The sequence below is a fragment of the Lithobates pipiens genome, unplaced genomic scaffold (assembly GCF_037356315.1).
Source record: "Lithobates pipiens isolate NorthernLeopardFrog02 unplaced genomic scaffold, aLitPip1_a1.2 Scaffold_19, whole genome shotgun sequence".
Lineage (NCBI taxonomy): Eukaryota > Metazoa > Chordata > Amphibia > Anura > Ranidae > Lithobates > Lithobates pipiens.
Genome location: NW_027507764.1, coordinates 514,847,225 through 514,862,813, shown reverse-complemented (window position 1 = coordinate 514,862,813; position 15,589 = coordinate 514,847,225). Strand labels below are relative to the sequence as shown.

Sequence of the window (15,589 nt, the reverse complement as noted above, 5' to 3'; positions counted from 1 at the left end):
GCTACCCATGCCATTTTTCTCAATGATTTTCAACCATATTGCAGGAACAAGATATAACATTAAAACCGCAAGCAGTTTTAAATGGTGTTATTTCCGTTTAATGTCATTTTGTGCAGGGACTGTTCTAAACACGGGAAACACGTGGCACTTCACAGGCATACTACAGACACCCCCCAGGCACCATATTTAAAGGAATATTTCACTTTTTTTTTTCACTTTAATCGTCATTAAAATCAGTGCTCCCGCCAAAACGGCCATTTTTAAAAACATTTTAGGCATTGACCCATGTCCCCTGGGGCAGGAGCCAGGTCCCCAAACCCTTTTTAGGACAGTATCTTGCATATTAGCCGTTAAAATTAGCACTTTTCATTTCGAACGTTCGAGTCCCATAGACTTCAATGGGGTTCTAACGTTCGTTCGAATTTGGGGTCCGTTCGAAAGTTCTGGTGCGAACCGAACCGGGGGTGTTCGGCTCATCCCTAGTCATAAGGCATCTATTTGCCACTTCTACTGGCCCTTACAAACAAGAGTTTTACAGATGGTGGAGTATAGTTTTTTAGGAGAGACCACGGTCAGCTATTAGAATCCTGCAGGAGGAGAGTGGCACACGTTAAAGAGGAAGTATACCCTGATGGGTTTACTTCTTCTTTGTCTCCCTGCAAAGGTAAAGCATAATGGGCTATTATGCATCGCTTAGTAGTCCATTATGTGTCACTTACCTGACACAGGAGCTAGCAATGTCACCGCTGTCCCTTGTAGCATGGAGCGTCCATCTTCTTCCAGGTATCGCTGCTCCGGCCACTCACAGCGCTGGAGCAGCGATGACGTCATTCTTGTGCATGGGCACGGGAGCTGCCACTAACAGCATATTGCTGTTAGGAGCAGCATGCTGCTAACGGTGATAGTGCGCCTGCACGCCGCTGTCTACGGCGCATGCGCTGTAAACATCGGTGCCTGTCTTTTTGTAAATATCTCCTAAACTGTGTAGATTTAGGAGATATTTCTTGGATCTATAGGTAAGCCTTAATCTAGGCTTACCTGCAGGTCAAAGTGGTTTGTAAGGGTTTACAACCACTTTAATTGTCTGTGTAAGATTGTAAGATTTAGAATTTTTTGACAAGCCTTATTTGAAAACACCAACTGCAATGGAAGCAACTGTCAGCTAAAAGACAATTCTCATTCTCAGAGGTCATTAAAATCCTATGTGGGGTTCAGCCCTAAAGCTGCTGTACTAACCCTATATTCTGAGGGTTATTTACGAAAGGCAACTCCACTTTGCACTGCAAGTGCACTTGGAAGTGCAGTCGCTATAAATCTAAGAGGTAGATCTGAAATGAGGAGAAGCTCTGCTGATTTTATCATCCAATCATGTTCAAGCTAAAATGCTGTTTTTTATTTTCCTTGCATGTCCCCCTCGGATCTACAGCGACTTTACTTCCAAGTGCACTTTCAGTACTTTAAGTGCAAAGCAGATTTTCCTTTAGTAAATAACCCCCTCTGTCTATTATTTGTCTATAATTGCTGCCATCAAAGACTAGGTTCTCCACTACAGGTCTGTGAAAGATAGATATACATGTCTCACTGTGCCTTTCTTATCTGCATCCAATTGTAGGCACAGAGATTTCAGCAAAATAGATTTTCTAGCTATAGGTATAGTATCGATTTCAAAGATGTTTGATGCTGCCTAAGTGAAATTTGCTTGTTTTTTATTTATTTTTTTGGTGGGAGGGGGGATTAAGGGTAGTTTGGCTTATTGCATGTATCTGTGTTTTATACCCCGTGTACTTGACTTTTATTTGTGTAAAATTCTGTCAAAAATATTTTTTTTTTACTTTCCGTTTGTATTTTTTCTGGGAAAAAACTAAAGTAATGAGATTAACAATTCAGCATTTTTTTTAACCCACTGTAACCTTAAAAACACCCAAAAACACTTTAATTGTGTCAACCACTAAGAGAAATCTCTCCAAAAGTGGAAAAGAGCAGGGATTTCAAATCCCTGTACTGCTGCACCAGGGCAGGGCACTGACAGCCCTGCCAGGGCACTGACAGCCCTTCACCTATGAAGATATGCAGCAGGGGCCTATGGGTTGGGGAAGGTGTAGGTTGCTAGTTCACCTTTTTATTTTTTTGTGAAAAGATGAACTTACACTTTAAGCTTCGGTGGATTGGAAAATGCAGCAAATATACAGTAGGTGGTTCTGAGGTCATTCCAACATACCTTTGACCTATTTTGAAGCCGCATTTGCATTCCTGTAGACTTAGACGGGGGGAGAACCAGTTCTAATGAACAAATCTGGAGTTGATGAAAGACAGCAAGTTGTTTAGTCAACCAGGAACCACCCATAAATGAAATGCCAGCTTTGGGTGGACTATACCTTTAAAAGCACATTGTAAACTATAATCTCAATTCTCCAAACAGAACTCTAAAGCCTAATTTTAAATGCTGTGGTTTGATATACATATCTATTTTTTAAAAGGTGTTTATTTTGATTTTATAACATAAAAACAACAAAAGAAGGGTTGGAATTATAGATGTACATAGCAGAACCACTTACATAATAGGGAGAGTGGATCGATTTTAACAGTCCGTAAGAAACAGGAATACCCCAGTAAAGCCTCATACACACGATCGGACTTTGTACAAACTTTCCCGTGGATTTTTGTACAAAGGGCATTGGCCGTGAACTCGTATTGCATACACACGGCAGGACTTTTTCAGCCAACTTTCACCAAATCACATGGTTTTTCTGCTCTTTACCGCCACCCTTTGGTCAACGTATTGTTGTCTGATCTTTTGCATTGGTTCTGAGCATGCGTGTTTGTACTTTGTACAAAAGTCCTATGGTTTTCTGTACACACATCCGGACTTTTGTTGCTGGAAAGTTTGTCCGTTCGCACAGCCAACAAAAGAAAACCAGAAAAGTTTGTCCGATGGAACGTAAACAGGGTCTGATGTTGCCTTAACCACTTGTCGACTGGGCCATACTTGAAAGACGACTACAGCGCGGTTGTGTTTTTCTGGGAGGGCGTACATGGACGTCCTCCTAGAATCTTACTCTTGCTGGTAGCGGCTATTTACCGTGTGATCGCTCTATCAAATTAAAACAGACCGGCGTCGGTTCCTCCCTTCCCTCTCTGTACCGATGGGTACAGTGGGAGGGGAGAAGGGAAGAGGGGACGAGGAAGAGAGATTGCAGCAGTGCTGTGGGCTGGATCTGTAGTGCCCACAGTGCTGCTCTGAGACAATACTCTGCAGTACTCTGCCCATACTGTGCAATAATCTGCCAATACTCTGCAACACTGAGCAATACTCTGCAACACTCTGTAATGTAATACTCTGTCAATACTCTGCAACACTGCAATACTCTTAAATACTCTGCAATACTCTGCAAAACTTTGCCAATACTCATCAATACTCTGCAATAAATCTAAACACAAACAAAAAAAAATTGTATTTATTTTTACTGAATTTTCAGCATTTTTTGATTTATAGCGCAAAAAATAAAAAACCCAGCGGTGATTAAATACCACCAAAAGAAAGCTCTATTTGTGTGGGAAAAAAAAGGACAAACATTTCATATGGGTACAGTATAGCATGACTGAGTAATTGTCATTCAAAGTGTGAGAGCACCAAAAGCTGAAAATTGGTCTGGTTAGGAAGGGGGTTTAAGAGCCCAGTGGTCAAGTGATTAAAACAGCTAATTTGCATATTTGTTGTCATAAAGTCAGATCGTGTGTATGGGCCTTAGGACTCATTCACACATTCATACTTGAATTCACTCAAACCTGCAACACGTGTGACCCAGTAAAGACAGTAGAGGTCTAGGATCCCCCCCCCCAGGCATTGGATGTTTCATATTAGCCCTTGTACACACGGTTGGACATTCCGACAACAAAATTTTGTCCGAAACTGATGTTGCATACACATGGTCGGACAAAGTTGTCAGAAAATCGTGATGACGTTATTTCGTTACGACGGGACTATGTTCAGGCTAGTAGCCAATAGCTTTGGTCTAGGAATATGATCTGAGCATGCGTGGCACTTTGTCCGATCGGAATTCTCTACAAACGATCAGACAAAGTCCGATCGGATCATGTTGTCGGAAAATTTTATAGCCCAGCTCTAAAACTTTGTTGGTCGGATATTCCGACGGAAACAGTCCGATGGAGCCCACACACAGTCGGATTATCCGACAACATGGTCCGATCGGACATTTTCCGTCGGAATGTCCGACCATGTGTACAAGGGCTAAGGCAATCTGTGATTATCAATTTTGGCATCTTCTCGAAAAGTAATATTAGAGTACATTAGTAGTGGGCCTATTGGGAAAACTGTGAAGAAAGGACATCTTCCCAGAAATCCTCAGAGACATCACACATATCTTAATATCATGTATGCACTTTGCAATATACAGTAGATACAAAATACTGTATCAGGAAAAGCTTTCTGTGACTTGTCAGCCTCACTCAGCAATTTAAACTCACATGACTGAAGGTCATTTTTGGCAGTCTGTACTTTGCAAGGTTCATTTGCACTAAAAATCAACACTAATTGCACATCGCTAAAATGCAAATGCATGCAAATTAAGGGTTCTTTAAAAAAAAGTATATTATTTCCGGAATGCGTGTGCTCAGCGAGTCTGCAAGGTAGATAATCATTCCAATTAATTTTATGTGCGTTGCATTACCGTGTTTGCGTCTATTTCAATCTATTTCAGACCATGGTGATGACTTTGTGAGCATTCTCTCTCACTGCATTGGAAGCGAAGAATAGCGGCTTCCATTAAAACATGCAATTATTTGCTTTAAGGAAACCTTAATGAACAGAAACCTGAGGGTTGCTATGGCTGACCTCATTTTAAAAATTCTACGTGGCTGTAAGACCCCTTTCACACTGGGGTGTTTTTCAGGCGTTTTTCAGGCGCTTTAGCGTTAAAAAAAGCGCCTGTAAAGCGCTTTAAAGAAGCCTCATCTGAAATCTCAATGTGAAATCCCAAGTGCTTTAAGAGCCCTTTCACAATGTCAGTGCCCGAAAAATGCTCGTAAAACGTTGCTTAACCACTTGCAGACCGGACCATTTTGCTGGTCAAAGACCAGACCACATTTTGCGACTCGGCACTGCGTCGCTTTAACTGACAATTGCGCGGTCGTGCAACGTGGCTCCCAAACAAAATTGACGTCCTTTTTTTCCCACAAATAGAGCTTTCTTTTGGTGGTATTTGATCACCCCTGCGGTTTTTATTTTTTGCGCTATAAACAAAAATAGAGCGACAATTTTGAAAAAAACGCATTATTTTTTACTTTTTGTTATAATAAATATCCCCCAAAAATATATAAAAAAACATTTTTTTTCCCTCAGTTTAGGCTGATACGTATTCTTCTACATATTTTTGGTAAAAAAAATCGTAATAAGCGATTATTGATTGGTTTGCGCAAAAGTTATAGCGTTTACAAAATAGGGATAGTTTTATAGCATTTTTATTAATAATTTTTTATAATTTTTTTTTATTGTGACTGCGACATTGTGGGGGACCCATCGGACATTTTTGACACATTTTTGGGACCATTGTCATTTATACAGTAATCACTGCTATATAAATGCAGTGATTCCTGTGTAAATGACACTGGCAGTGGGTGGCAGTGTAGGGGTTAAGTGTTCCTAGGGGTGTGTTACTAACTGTGGGGGGGTTGGGCTTTCATTTAGTGAACACTGATCTCTGCTCCAATCACATGGAGCAGAGATCAGCGTCACTAGTTGCTAGGCAGAATGGGAAAATGCTGTTTACACGGCATTTCCTCCATTCGGCCGCTCCGTGAGACAATCGCGGGGATGCCCGCGGCGATCGAGTCCGCGGGTCCCACGACCGGACTCACGGGGGTCCCAACCAGCGCGGGAGCGTGCCGCCGGCGGCGCGCTCCCGATGGCAGGGCGGCATTGAATATTGGACGTACCTGTACGCCAATTGTACGCCAATATGCCTGCCCGTGCCATTCTGTCGACGTACATCGTCGTGCGCTGGTCGGGAAGTGGTTAAACTAGCAGCACTTTACCAGTGTTTTTCGAGCGCTATTGGGGCACTTTTAACCCTGCTAGTGGCCAAATAAAGGGTTAAAAGTGCCGACAAAGCGCTGCTGCCAAAAGCGCTTTGCAGGCGCTTTTCAGGCATTTTGCAGGCACTTCCCATTGATTTCAATGGGAAGGGGCGCTTTAGGAGCGGTGTATTCACCGCTCCAAAAGCGCTGCAAAGAAGCTGCTTGCAGGACTTTTTTTGACGCCCTGCCAGCGCAGCGCCTCAGTGTGAAAGCACTCGGGCTTTCACATTGGGATTGCAATTGCGGCTTCTTGCAGGCGCTTTACAGGTGCTTTTTTTAAAGCTAATGCGCCTGAAAAACACCTGAAAAATGCGAGTGTGAAAGGGGTCTAATAGTCTGTGAATCACTGAAAAAGGATGCAGATTTTGAGTCAGAGTGAAGTCAGAGCTTCTTATTAGAATACTTGTCCCAGGTCTATGCCTCACAAAGTGTCATCTCTTCTGATAGCAATAAAAGAGATTCAAATAAAATGACAGACACAGAGTATTTTTTTTTTTTTATCAAATAAATAATAACATTAAAAAAATGTAAAGTGCCCCTGTTCCCACGCACAAATGTAAACAAGCACGTAGGTCTCGCACACATATGTAAACGGCTATCGCACTACAAATGGCTGCGAATATCAGATTGAGAGAAATGATTCTAGAACCAGAACTCTAAACTGGTAACCTGTAAAGGCTTTTAAAGTGGAGGTCCACCCTAAAGTGGACCTTCCGCTCATTGGAATCCTCCCCCCCTCCAGCGCCACAATTGGCTCCTTTCAGGGGGGAGGGGGGTGCAGGTACCTGTACAGTACAGGTATCTGCACCCACTTCCGGCGTAGATTCTGCAGAAGGTACGCCCCTTTCCGCAGAATCTACGCCCCTTTCCGAAAGTCCCACGCTGCCTGCTGGGAAACACACGGATCCCAGAGACAGCGGGGACCATCCTTATTGCGCAGCGCGACTCGCGCATGCGCAGTAGGGAACCGGGAAATGAAGCCGAAAGGCTCCACTTCCTGATTCCCATACCCAAGATGGCGGCGGCAGCACCCGAGAGACGATCGAGAGATTGGCTTCGGGTGCCGACATCGCGGGCGCGCTGGGCGGGTAAGTGTCATTATTTTAAAAGTCAGCAGCTGCAGTATTTGTAGCTGCTGGCTTTTAAAAAAAAAAAACGGCGGAACTCCCGGCGGACTCCCGCTTTAAAGTGTCGCCTATGGAGATTTTTAGGTACTGCACTTTGGCTCCGTTCCACGTTCAGACGCAATTTAAAAATGTGACATGTTTGATATCTATTTACTCAGCGTAATATGATCTTTTATATTTATATTTATTTTACCAAACAATTGGGTATTGTATCGTGTTTTTGTGCAATAAAATCATGAAAGTATATTTTTTAGTTAGAAAAACTGCTGCACAAATATTGTGTAACATAAAAATATGCAACACCCACCATTTTATTCCCTAGGTCTTCTGCTTTTAAAAATATACAATGTTTCTGGGTTCTAAGTAATTTTCTAGCAAAAAAAAAAAATAATTGTTTTTTACATATGTGAGAAGTCTCAAGCCGCGTACACACGGGCGGACTGTATGGCCAACTTAGTCCGTCAGACAATCCGACGGACAGTCCGTCCTACTTTCGAATGAACGGACTTGACCACACACGGATGCACAAACAGTCCGTCGAAAGCTTGCGCGATGACGTGTACAGCACGTACGACGGGACTAGAAATAGGAAGTCCAATACACAGCAATGCAACCTTTCGCTGTGTAAATCCTTTCTGAGCATGCGCCATACTTAGTCCGTCGAACTAGCCTACTCACGAGCGGAGTGTCCGCTGAAACCAAAGTATGACGGACAATATTACGGAAATTCCGAAATACTTAGTCCGCCAGACTGCACGCTGAAAAAGTCCGCTGAAGCCCACACACGAGCGGACTGTCCGCTGAAATGTGTTTTGACGGACTAAGTTGGCCAGACAGTCCGCCCGTGTGTACGCGGCTTCAGAACTGGCCCGAGGCTCAAGTGGTTAAAAATGTTAGTTGACTGGATGGTTGAAAAATCTTGATCACCTAGAACAAGTATAATAAAAGTCAGAAATCCTTATTTGCACCCACATGTTCCATATCAGTAGGTAAGAGATGGTTCATAATACAATTATGTAATATATAACGCATGTTTTGCTACAGTATGCATTACTGTAATGCACAATAATACATGCAACTAGGTGTAGTGCATTGCATTTTGAATGCCATTCCATTATATCTAGCCTGTGCACAACAAGGCAAATCAGTTTTAGACGTTCTGGTGTCTGTTCAATGTTCTGGTGTGTATAATAGGGTTCCCACCTTTTCTGCAAGTCAAACCCGAACACTTTCGTGAAGCACAACAACTTTGTTTTATAGTATAAACTATACATATATTTTGCTATTAAATAAAATTTCTAATCATATGAAGTTAATAACAAGAGTCCCCCTTTACATCAGAGTCCACATCAGAGTTACCCTTCACTGTAAGGGGGGACTTTGCAGACTCTGATGTAAGGAAGAACTCTGAGGACTCTAACATAAGGAATGTTCTGGAAACCCTGATTTAAGGGGGAACACTGAGAATTATGATACACAGAGAGGACTCTGATGTAAGGGGGAACACTGTATCCTCTGGTGTAAATGGAAACTCTGATGTAAGGGGTGTTCTGAGAACCCTGATTTACCTTAGTGTACTCCTTCAGAGGCTGGAAAGAAGAGGGGGAGACTTCAGTCACAGACAGGGATGGATGGTGAGCTCACTCACCCCTTGGCAGTCAGCACCTCTCATCCAGATTTATAATTTCCCACCCCCACTTTCCTTTTCTGAGCCACAGCATCGGGATTGGAGTGTGGGCAGACACAGAGGTGTATGGGGTAGAAGGAAGAGGTGCAGATTGAGCCCTCTCTCCTCTTCCATCTGTGTGTGTGTGTGTGTGCGCGGCCACTTATATAGGGACAAGGGGCGGTGTCACATGGCTTTATGTCACATGGGTTGGTCACATGGGTTAATGTCACATGGGGACTGTGACATCGTAAGGGGGCGGGGTCACCATGTGACACCAACCCATGTGACATAAAGCCATGTGACACCGCCCCTTGTCCCTATATAAGTGGCCGCGCAGTGCGCCCCTGGCATTGTGGCCGGAGAGAGCGTCGAGTCAACATCTCCTGGAGAAGAAGGAGAAGAAGAAGAAGAACGGAAGGCGGCGGCGGCGGCGGCGACAGAAGACCGGGCCACCGCCTGTAAAAGAGCTATAAGAAGGCGCGGTGGCCCGGCAGAAGAATCGAAGAGGGGGACAAGACCCCCGAAGTCGGGAGAAGAGGCCTGCGGCGAGGAAGAAAGCCGGACTCCTCCGCTAGCAAAAGAGCTACAAGAAGATAGCGGAGGAGTCCGGCGAGAAGACCCCCGAAGACGGAAGACCCCCGGAGCTGTGTAATAAAGTATTTTATCTCGTGTGTTGTGGTTTTTTTTGTACTTTTTTTTACAGGTGAATGGGTAGGGGTACATTGTACCCCATACTCATTCACATAGGGTGGGGGGCCGGTACCCCTTTAGGGGGCTCCCGGATTCCGATAAGCCCCCCGCCCGCAGACCCCGACAACCAACGGCCAGGGTTGTCGGGAAGAGGCCCTTGTCCTCATCAACATGGGGACAAGGTGCTTTGGGATGGGGGGGCGCGCGCCCCCCCCCCTTCCCCAAGGCACCCCCCCATGTTGAGGGCACGCGGCCTGGTACGGCTCAGGAGGGGGGGCGCTCGCTCGCCCCCCTTTCCTGGCCGGCCGGGTAGCGTGCTCGGACAAGGGTCTGTTGTGGACTTGGGGGGGACCCCCACGCCGATTTTTTTCGGCGTTGGGGTTCCCCTTTAAGTCCATACCAGGCGGCGGGGCCAGCGACGTCTCCTTCGCGGGCCCCGCCTACCTGGAGACGCGCTCGAAATGAGCGGACTTTCCTCCGGGCGGGAAAAGTCCGCTCATTTCAAAAGTACGGCGGACTGGCATACACACGGCCGGATTGTCCGCCGAAATGCGAGTACGACGGACAGAATTTCGAAAAAACCGAAATTCTTAGTACGCCGGACTGCACGCTGAAAAAGTCCGCTGAAGCCCACACATGAGTGGATTGTCCACTGAAATGTGTTTCAACGGACTAAGTATGCCATACAGTCCGCTCGTGTGTAAGCAGCATTACATTTCTTGCCCTCTGTAACGAGCTGAAAGTGAATAACTCTACACCAAGTTCCCATGATCTTTAGAAGCATTAGGCTTTATGGCCTCCAACTGGAAGTAAACCTTCAAATCTTCAGGTTTCCTGTAAACTGTACGGAATGTGAAACCTGTGCAGTGCGGTTCTAGGTTGCCTCTACCATGCATTTGAACTGAATCCTGCAGGTTTGAGATTTGCAGTAAAATATTTGTATGGATCGGTAAACAGTGGCTGGTTATCAACTAAATGTTAGAAATGTGACAGCTGACAATGCTCAAACCTCACTGATATTTTGCCGTCAACAGTAATTTCATATTTCCTCCAGTCATATCCTTCAACTAAAAGCACAGAGCTGCCTGCACTGTCACAAGGCGTTTATTATTAATCTAGAGGAAAATCAGATCACATTTCTACGACCCTTCAGCACATGAATGCCTCATAAAAATTGAATTTTTTCTCATGGTATCATCTTATATGTGGGTTACAAAAGAGTTTGCAATTCTTTTATGACTGTAATTGAAACACTTCATGATTAAAGAAAAAAAATCACTGACAGTAATAAAAATCTACCCATTTGACAATAATACAGCAGAATGGAGAGAGAACATTCCTGCTCCACACCCTCCTGTAAGCATGCCTCCTGTAAACAATAGCATTTGGATTGGCTGACCTCCCTCTTACATTTTATCATACAGGGCACTAAGGAGGCTTATTTCAGGACATTTCTTCTGAAATCTCTATGCAGACTTCTGTGAGCCTTTTGCACTAACAACTTAATAATATTTTTTATTTGTATTATTATTATTATTTTAGTAGTCATGTTTACCAAGGAAACTCATTTGTCTATTTTGAACCCGAGTGGGATTCAGATGCTACAACAAACAATTACTCCATATTTTCCTATATTTAGACCAGAGTGAAGCAGATGTATATATAGATATATCTATCTATATATATATATATATAAAAAAGAGAGAGCGATATCTATCTATATATATCTATATCTATGTCTATCTATCTATCTATCTATCTATCTATATATATATATATATATATATATATATATATATATATATATATATATATATATATATAGATCTCTCTCTCTCTCTCTCTCTCTCTCTCTCTATATATATATAGGTAAATATATAGATAGATATATCTATATCTATCTATCTATCTATCTATCTATCTATCTATCTCTATCTATATATATATATTTAGCTTTATACTACTATAAAAAAAAGAAAAAAGAAAATGTATATATAGCGGGTAGAAAAGTATTATACACATCACCAATTTTCTAGGTAAATATACACTATATTGTCAAAAGTATTTGGACACCTGCCTTTACACATACATGAACTATAATGACATCACAGTCTTAGTCCGTGGGGATCAGTATTCAGTTGGCCCACCCTTTGCAGAAATAACAGCTTCAACTCTTCTGGGAAGGCTGTCCACAAGGTTTAGGAGTGTGTCTATGGCAATGTTTGACCATTCTTCCAGAAGCGCATTTGTGAGATCAGGCACTGGTGTGCTGAAGCAACTTTTTGTCTATAAGCAGAAGACGCCGAACATATGAGGGACTGAAGAGCCTATCCACCAGCTGATCTTCACACTGCCCTCTGCTGTCAGGTCTCCTTGTCTACCTTCGGAAGTGGCTGGCCATGACATCTGTATTGACTGACCCTTACCCCAATATATATATATATATATATATATATATATATATATATATATATATATCAAATATAAACTTTCCAATAAATAACTTTTATTAAAATGTAAACAACTTTCCATTAGTACTGTATCATGGGTCATTAGCATACCCAAGACCCTACTGGTCACTGCACGCTACATCAGTCATATCTTTAACTTCTTGACCTCCAGACGGAATCCCCTGTCTCGGAGGCTATACCCAAACCAGTGCAGTGACCTACCCCTTTTACCCTTCCCGGTTAACGCCATGTAACCGGGAAGTACAGATCCAACCACCCCCATCACCATGCATGGGTACAACATATTCTCCACCTGCACCACTTGACCTTTTCAACTGACCCCAAAAAACTGCCCACCCCCGTAAATAGGCCCCCAAAACAACCCCCAATAAAAGGGAGGGTGGGTGGGAATCTCGTCCTTCTCTGCTCTCCGACTGCCCCTGGCTTCCACTCGGCTTCTCGGCGAAACTGCCGGCTCTGCCCACAGCCCCGCCTTCCGGTGCACTCTTAAAGCGGCCCAATACTATTATTTAAGACGGCGACAGTGCAGTCATAGCAACTGTCATGACTTCCCTGCGCCCACAGCGGCTGCAGATCCGTGGACTTTTCTAACTTGAAGCATCAGAGATCCATCCGTCTCTGCAGAGGGCTGAATCTGCTTGCGATTGTGACTCCGCTTGCAAGGAAGTCCACTCGCTCTGGTAAGGACCCTCACTTACAGATTTATTTCTTTAAAGAGCTGAAAGTCGATGGGCATCTGTATTTGCTTTCGAATTGGACTGAAGTGTTTTTTTTTTTATCTTTATTATAATGTCTTTTCACCATTGTTTTGCACACTGAATTATATATGGACACTTTTTTGATTCATTTCAATTGGGACATTTAAATATTTATACACTGTATCATTTGACTATATGAGATGTATCTTTTGTAGCGCATCAATTTATTTTTATTTTTATTTAACTTCATCAATTCACTTGCCGTGGAGTTCCACCAATTTAAATGGCAGCAGCTACAAAAAGTGTAGCTGCTGACTTTTATTAATCAGACACTCACCTGTCCCAGGATCCAGCAATGCGGGCGCACGAAGCCTCGCTCTTCTCCCCCACCTCTTCAAGGTGCCGGCATTCTAACTGTGGGCGCCCAGCTGTGGCTTCACAAAAACACGCAAAACCGCTTGTGTCACTCATTTACAAGTCTCCAAAAAAGCTCATGTACCTTTTTTGAGCTTCAAGTATCAATCTTCTAGTTACTGAGTTTAGACGTGAACAACATTTATTGAAAACAATGGGATTCCTATTGCTGAGCATTGTCATGTTTAGGCTCCGGCGCAAAAACACGTGCAGAAATACTCAGGTGTGAATGGAAGTACCCTGTGCGATGCATACTAGCTCATTATGCCTTTGTCTTGCAGGTTGTTTTTTTTTTTTGCCGAATTTGCAACGACTTTAAAAGGGCACACATGGCCCATAGATCATATTCCTTGTATTAGAATAGCAAAGCTTTTTTTTAACCACTTGAGATCCACGCTATAGCCAAATGACGGCTACATCGCGGATCTCCTTTTCCGGGACTACGTCTTTTGATGTCGTCCCGTGCACGAGCGGCCTGCGCGCCCCCTGAGGGGCGCGCGCGGCACGCTCTGTGATCGGCGAGTCCATGAGACTCGCCTGATCACCGATCCGTGCAAGGGGTTGATCCCGACCCCTTATCACGTGATCAGCTGTCAGCCAATGACAGCTGATCATGTGATATAACGGAGCCGGTAATCGGCTATTATTCCTCCTCGCGCTGTCAGCGCGAGGAGAAAAAAAAATGCCGATCACCGGCGGCCGTGATCGGGACATCAGTCCCGATCACGGCCAGCCCTGCTAGTGCCCACCTGCCCCCTGCCAGTGCCCACCTGCCCCCTGCAGTGCCACATGTATTAAAAGTAAGTGCCCCCCGTCAGTGCCACCCAGCAGTGCCCACAGTGCCACCCAGCAGTGCCCACAGTGCCACCCAGCAGTGCCACCCACAGTGCCACCCAACAGTGCCACCCAGCAGTGCCCACAATCTGCCTCAAAGGTGCTGCACCCCAGTGCCACATATCCGTGCCCATCAGTGTCATCTACCAGTGCCCAGCAGTGCCGCCCATCAGTGCCCAGCAGTGCCACCTATCAGAGCCACCTATCAGTGCCACCTATCAGTGCCCATCAGTCCCATATATCAGTGGTACCTATCAGTGCCCATCCGTGCCACCCATCCGTGCCACCCATCCGTGCCATCTTATCTGTGCCCATCTTTGCCCATCAGTGCCACCTTATCTGTGCCCATCGGTGCCGCCTTATCTGTGCCTATTAGTGCCGCCTTAACTATGCCTATCAGTGCCCACCAGTGCAGCCTATCAGTGCCCACCAATGCAGCCTATCAGTGCCCACCAATGCAGCCCATCAGTGCCCACCAGTGCAGCCTATCAGTGCCGCCTAATCAGCGCACTTCAATGACTGAGAAAAATGACCCGTTTGCAAAATTTTATAACAAACTATTAAACATGATTTTTTTTTGCATCTTTTTTTGTTTGTTTAGCAAAAAATAAAACTCCGAGCTGTAACTAAATACCACCAAAAGAAAGCTCTATTTGTGGGAAAAAAAATGATAAAAATTTCATTTGGGTACAGTGTTGTATGCCCGCGCAATTGTCATTCAAAGTGCATCAGCGCTGAAAGCTGAAAATTGGTCTGGGACTGAGGGGGGTTTAAGTGCCCAGTAAGCAAGTGGTTAATACTATCTTTTTGTCCTCTGTTCCCTGTAGGTGCTGTGGATCGCCTTCAACCTCTTGTAGCCATTACCTTCTGTATATACTCGGTTGCTCTTCACCATCTTCCTGAAAGTGACAACGTTAGACCGTGCTTGCAGATTGTGTAATAACATGGCTGCTTGTCCATCAGTGTTGGATGTGACAGAGTGACGGACATGTTGGAATAGGAAGGGGCTATCCCTACACTGTTCCCACAAATTTAGGAGCATGAAATTGTCCATTTGTCTTGGTATGCTGACGCCTTAAGAGTTCACCTTACTGGATCTATGGGGCCAATCCCAACCCCTAAAAAAACAACCCCACACAATAATCTCCCTCCACCAAATGATTTGGACCAGTGCACAAAGCAAGGTCCATAAAGACATGGATGAGTGAGTTTGAGGTGGAGGAACTTGACTGGTCTGCAAAGAGTCTTGACCTCAACCCCAACAGAACACCTTTGGGATGAATTAGAGCGGAGACTATTAGCCAGGCAACATGAGCACTACTGAGAAACAGGGACAGAGAGTTGTCATGTTACCAGTGGCAGCTGGTGCTCCATTTATTGGGGGTGGCAAATGAACCACCCATCACCCCCCCCCCCCCCATTCAGTCAGTTTATCAGTCAGACCCCCCACCGTTCAGTCAGTCAGTCCATCAGTCAAAATACCCCAACCCCACCTCTGTTGCTTGGTTGATCAGGAAAACCACAACCCATCCCCCTGTCACTCGCACCTCTGCCCACCACCCCCGCGCTTACCCCATCTAGGTCATGGGTAGC

The 15,589-nt window shown here is 44.5% G+C and overlaps 1 protein-coding gene across 3 annotated transcripts in view; it reads right to left on the bottom strand.

Annotated features, from left to right (window-relative positions):
* The window catches only part of OXR1 (oxidation resistance 1), an 807,173-nt gene that overhangs the window by 675,114 nt on the left and 116,470 nt on the right, over positions 1–15,589 (bottom strand). The gene's annotated exons all lie outside the window — the stretch shown is intronic.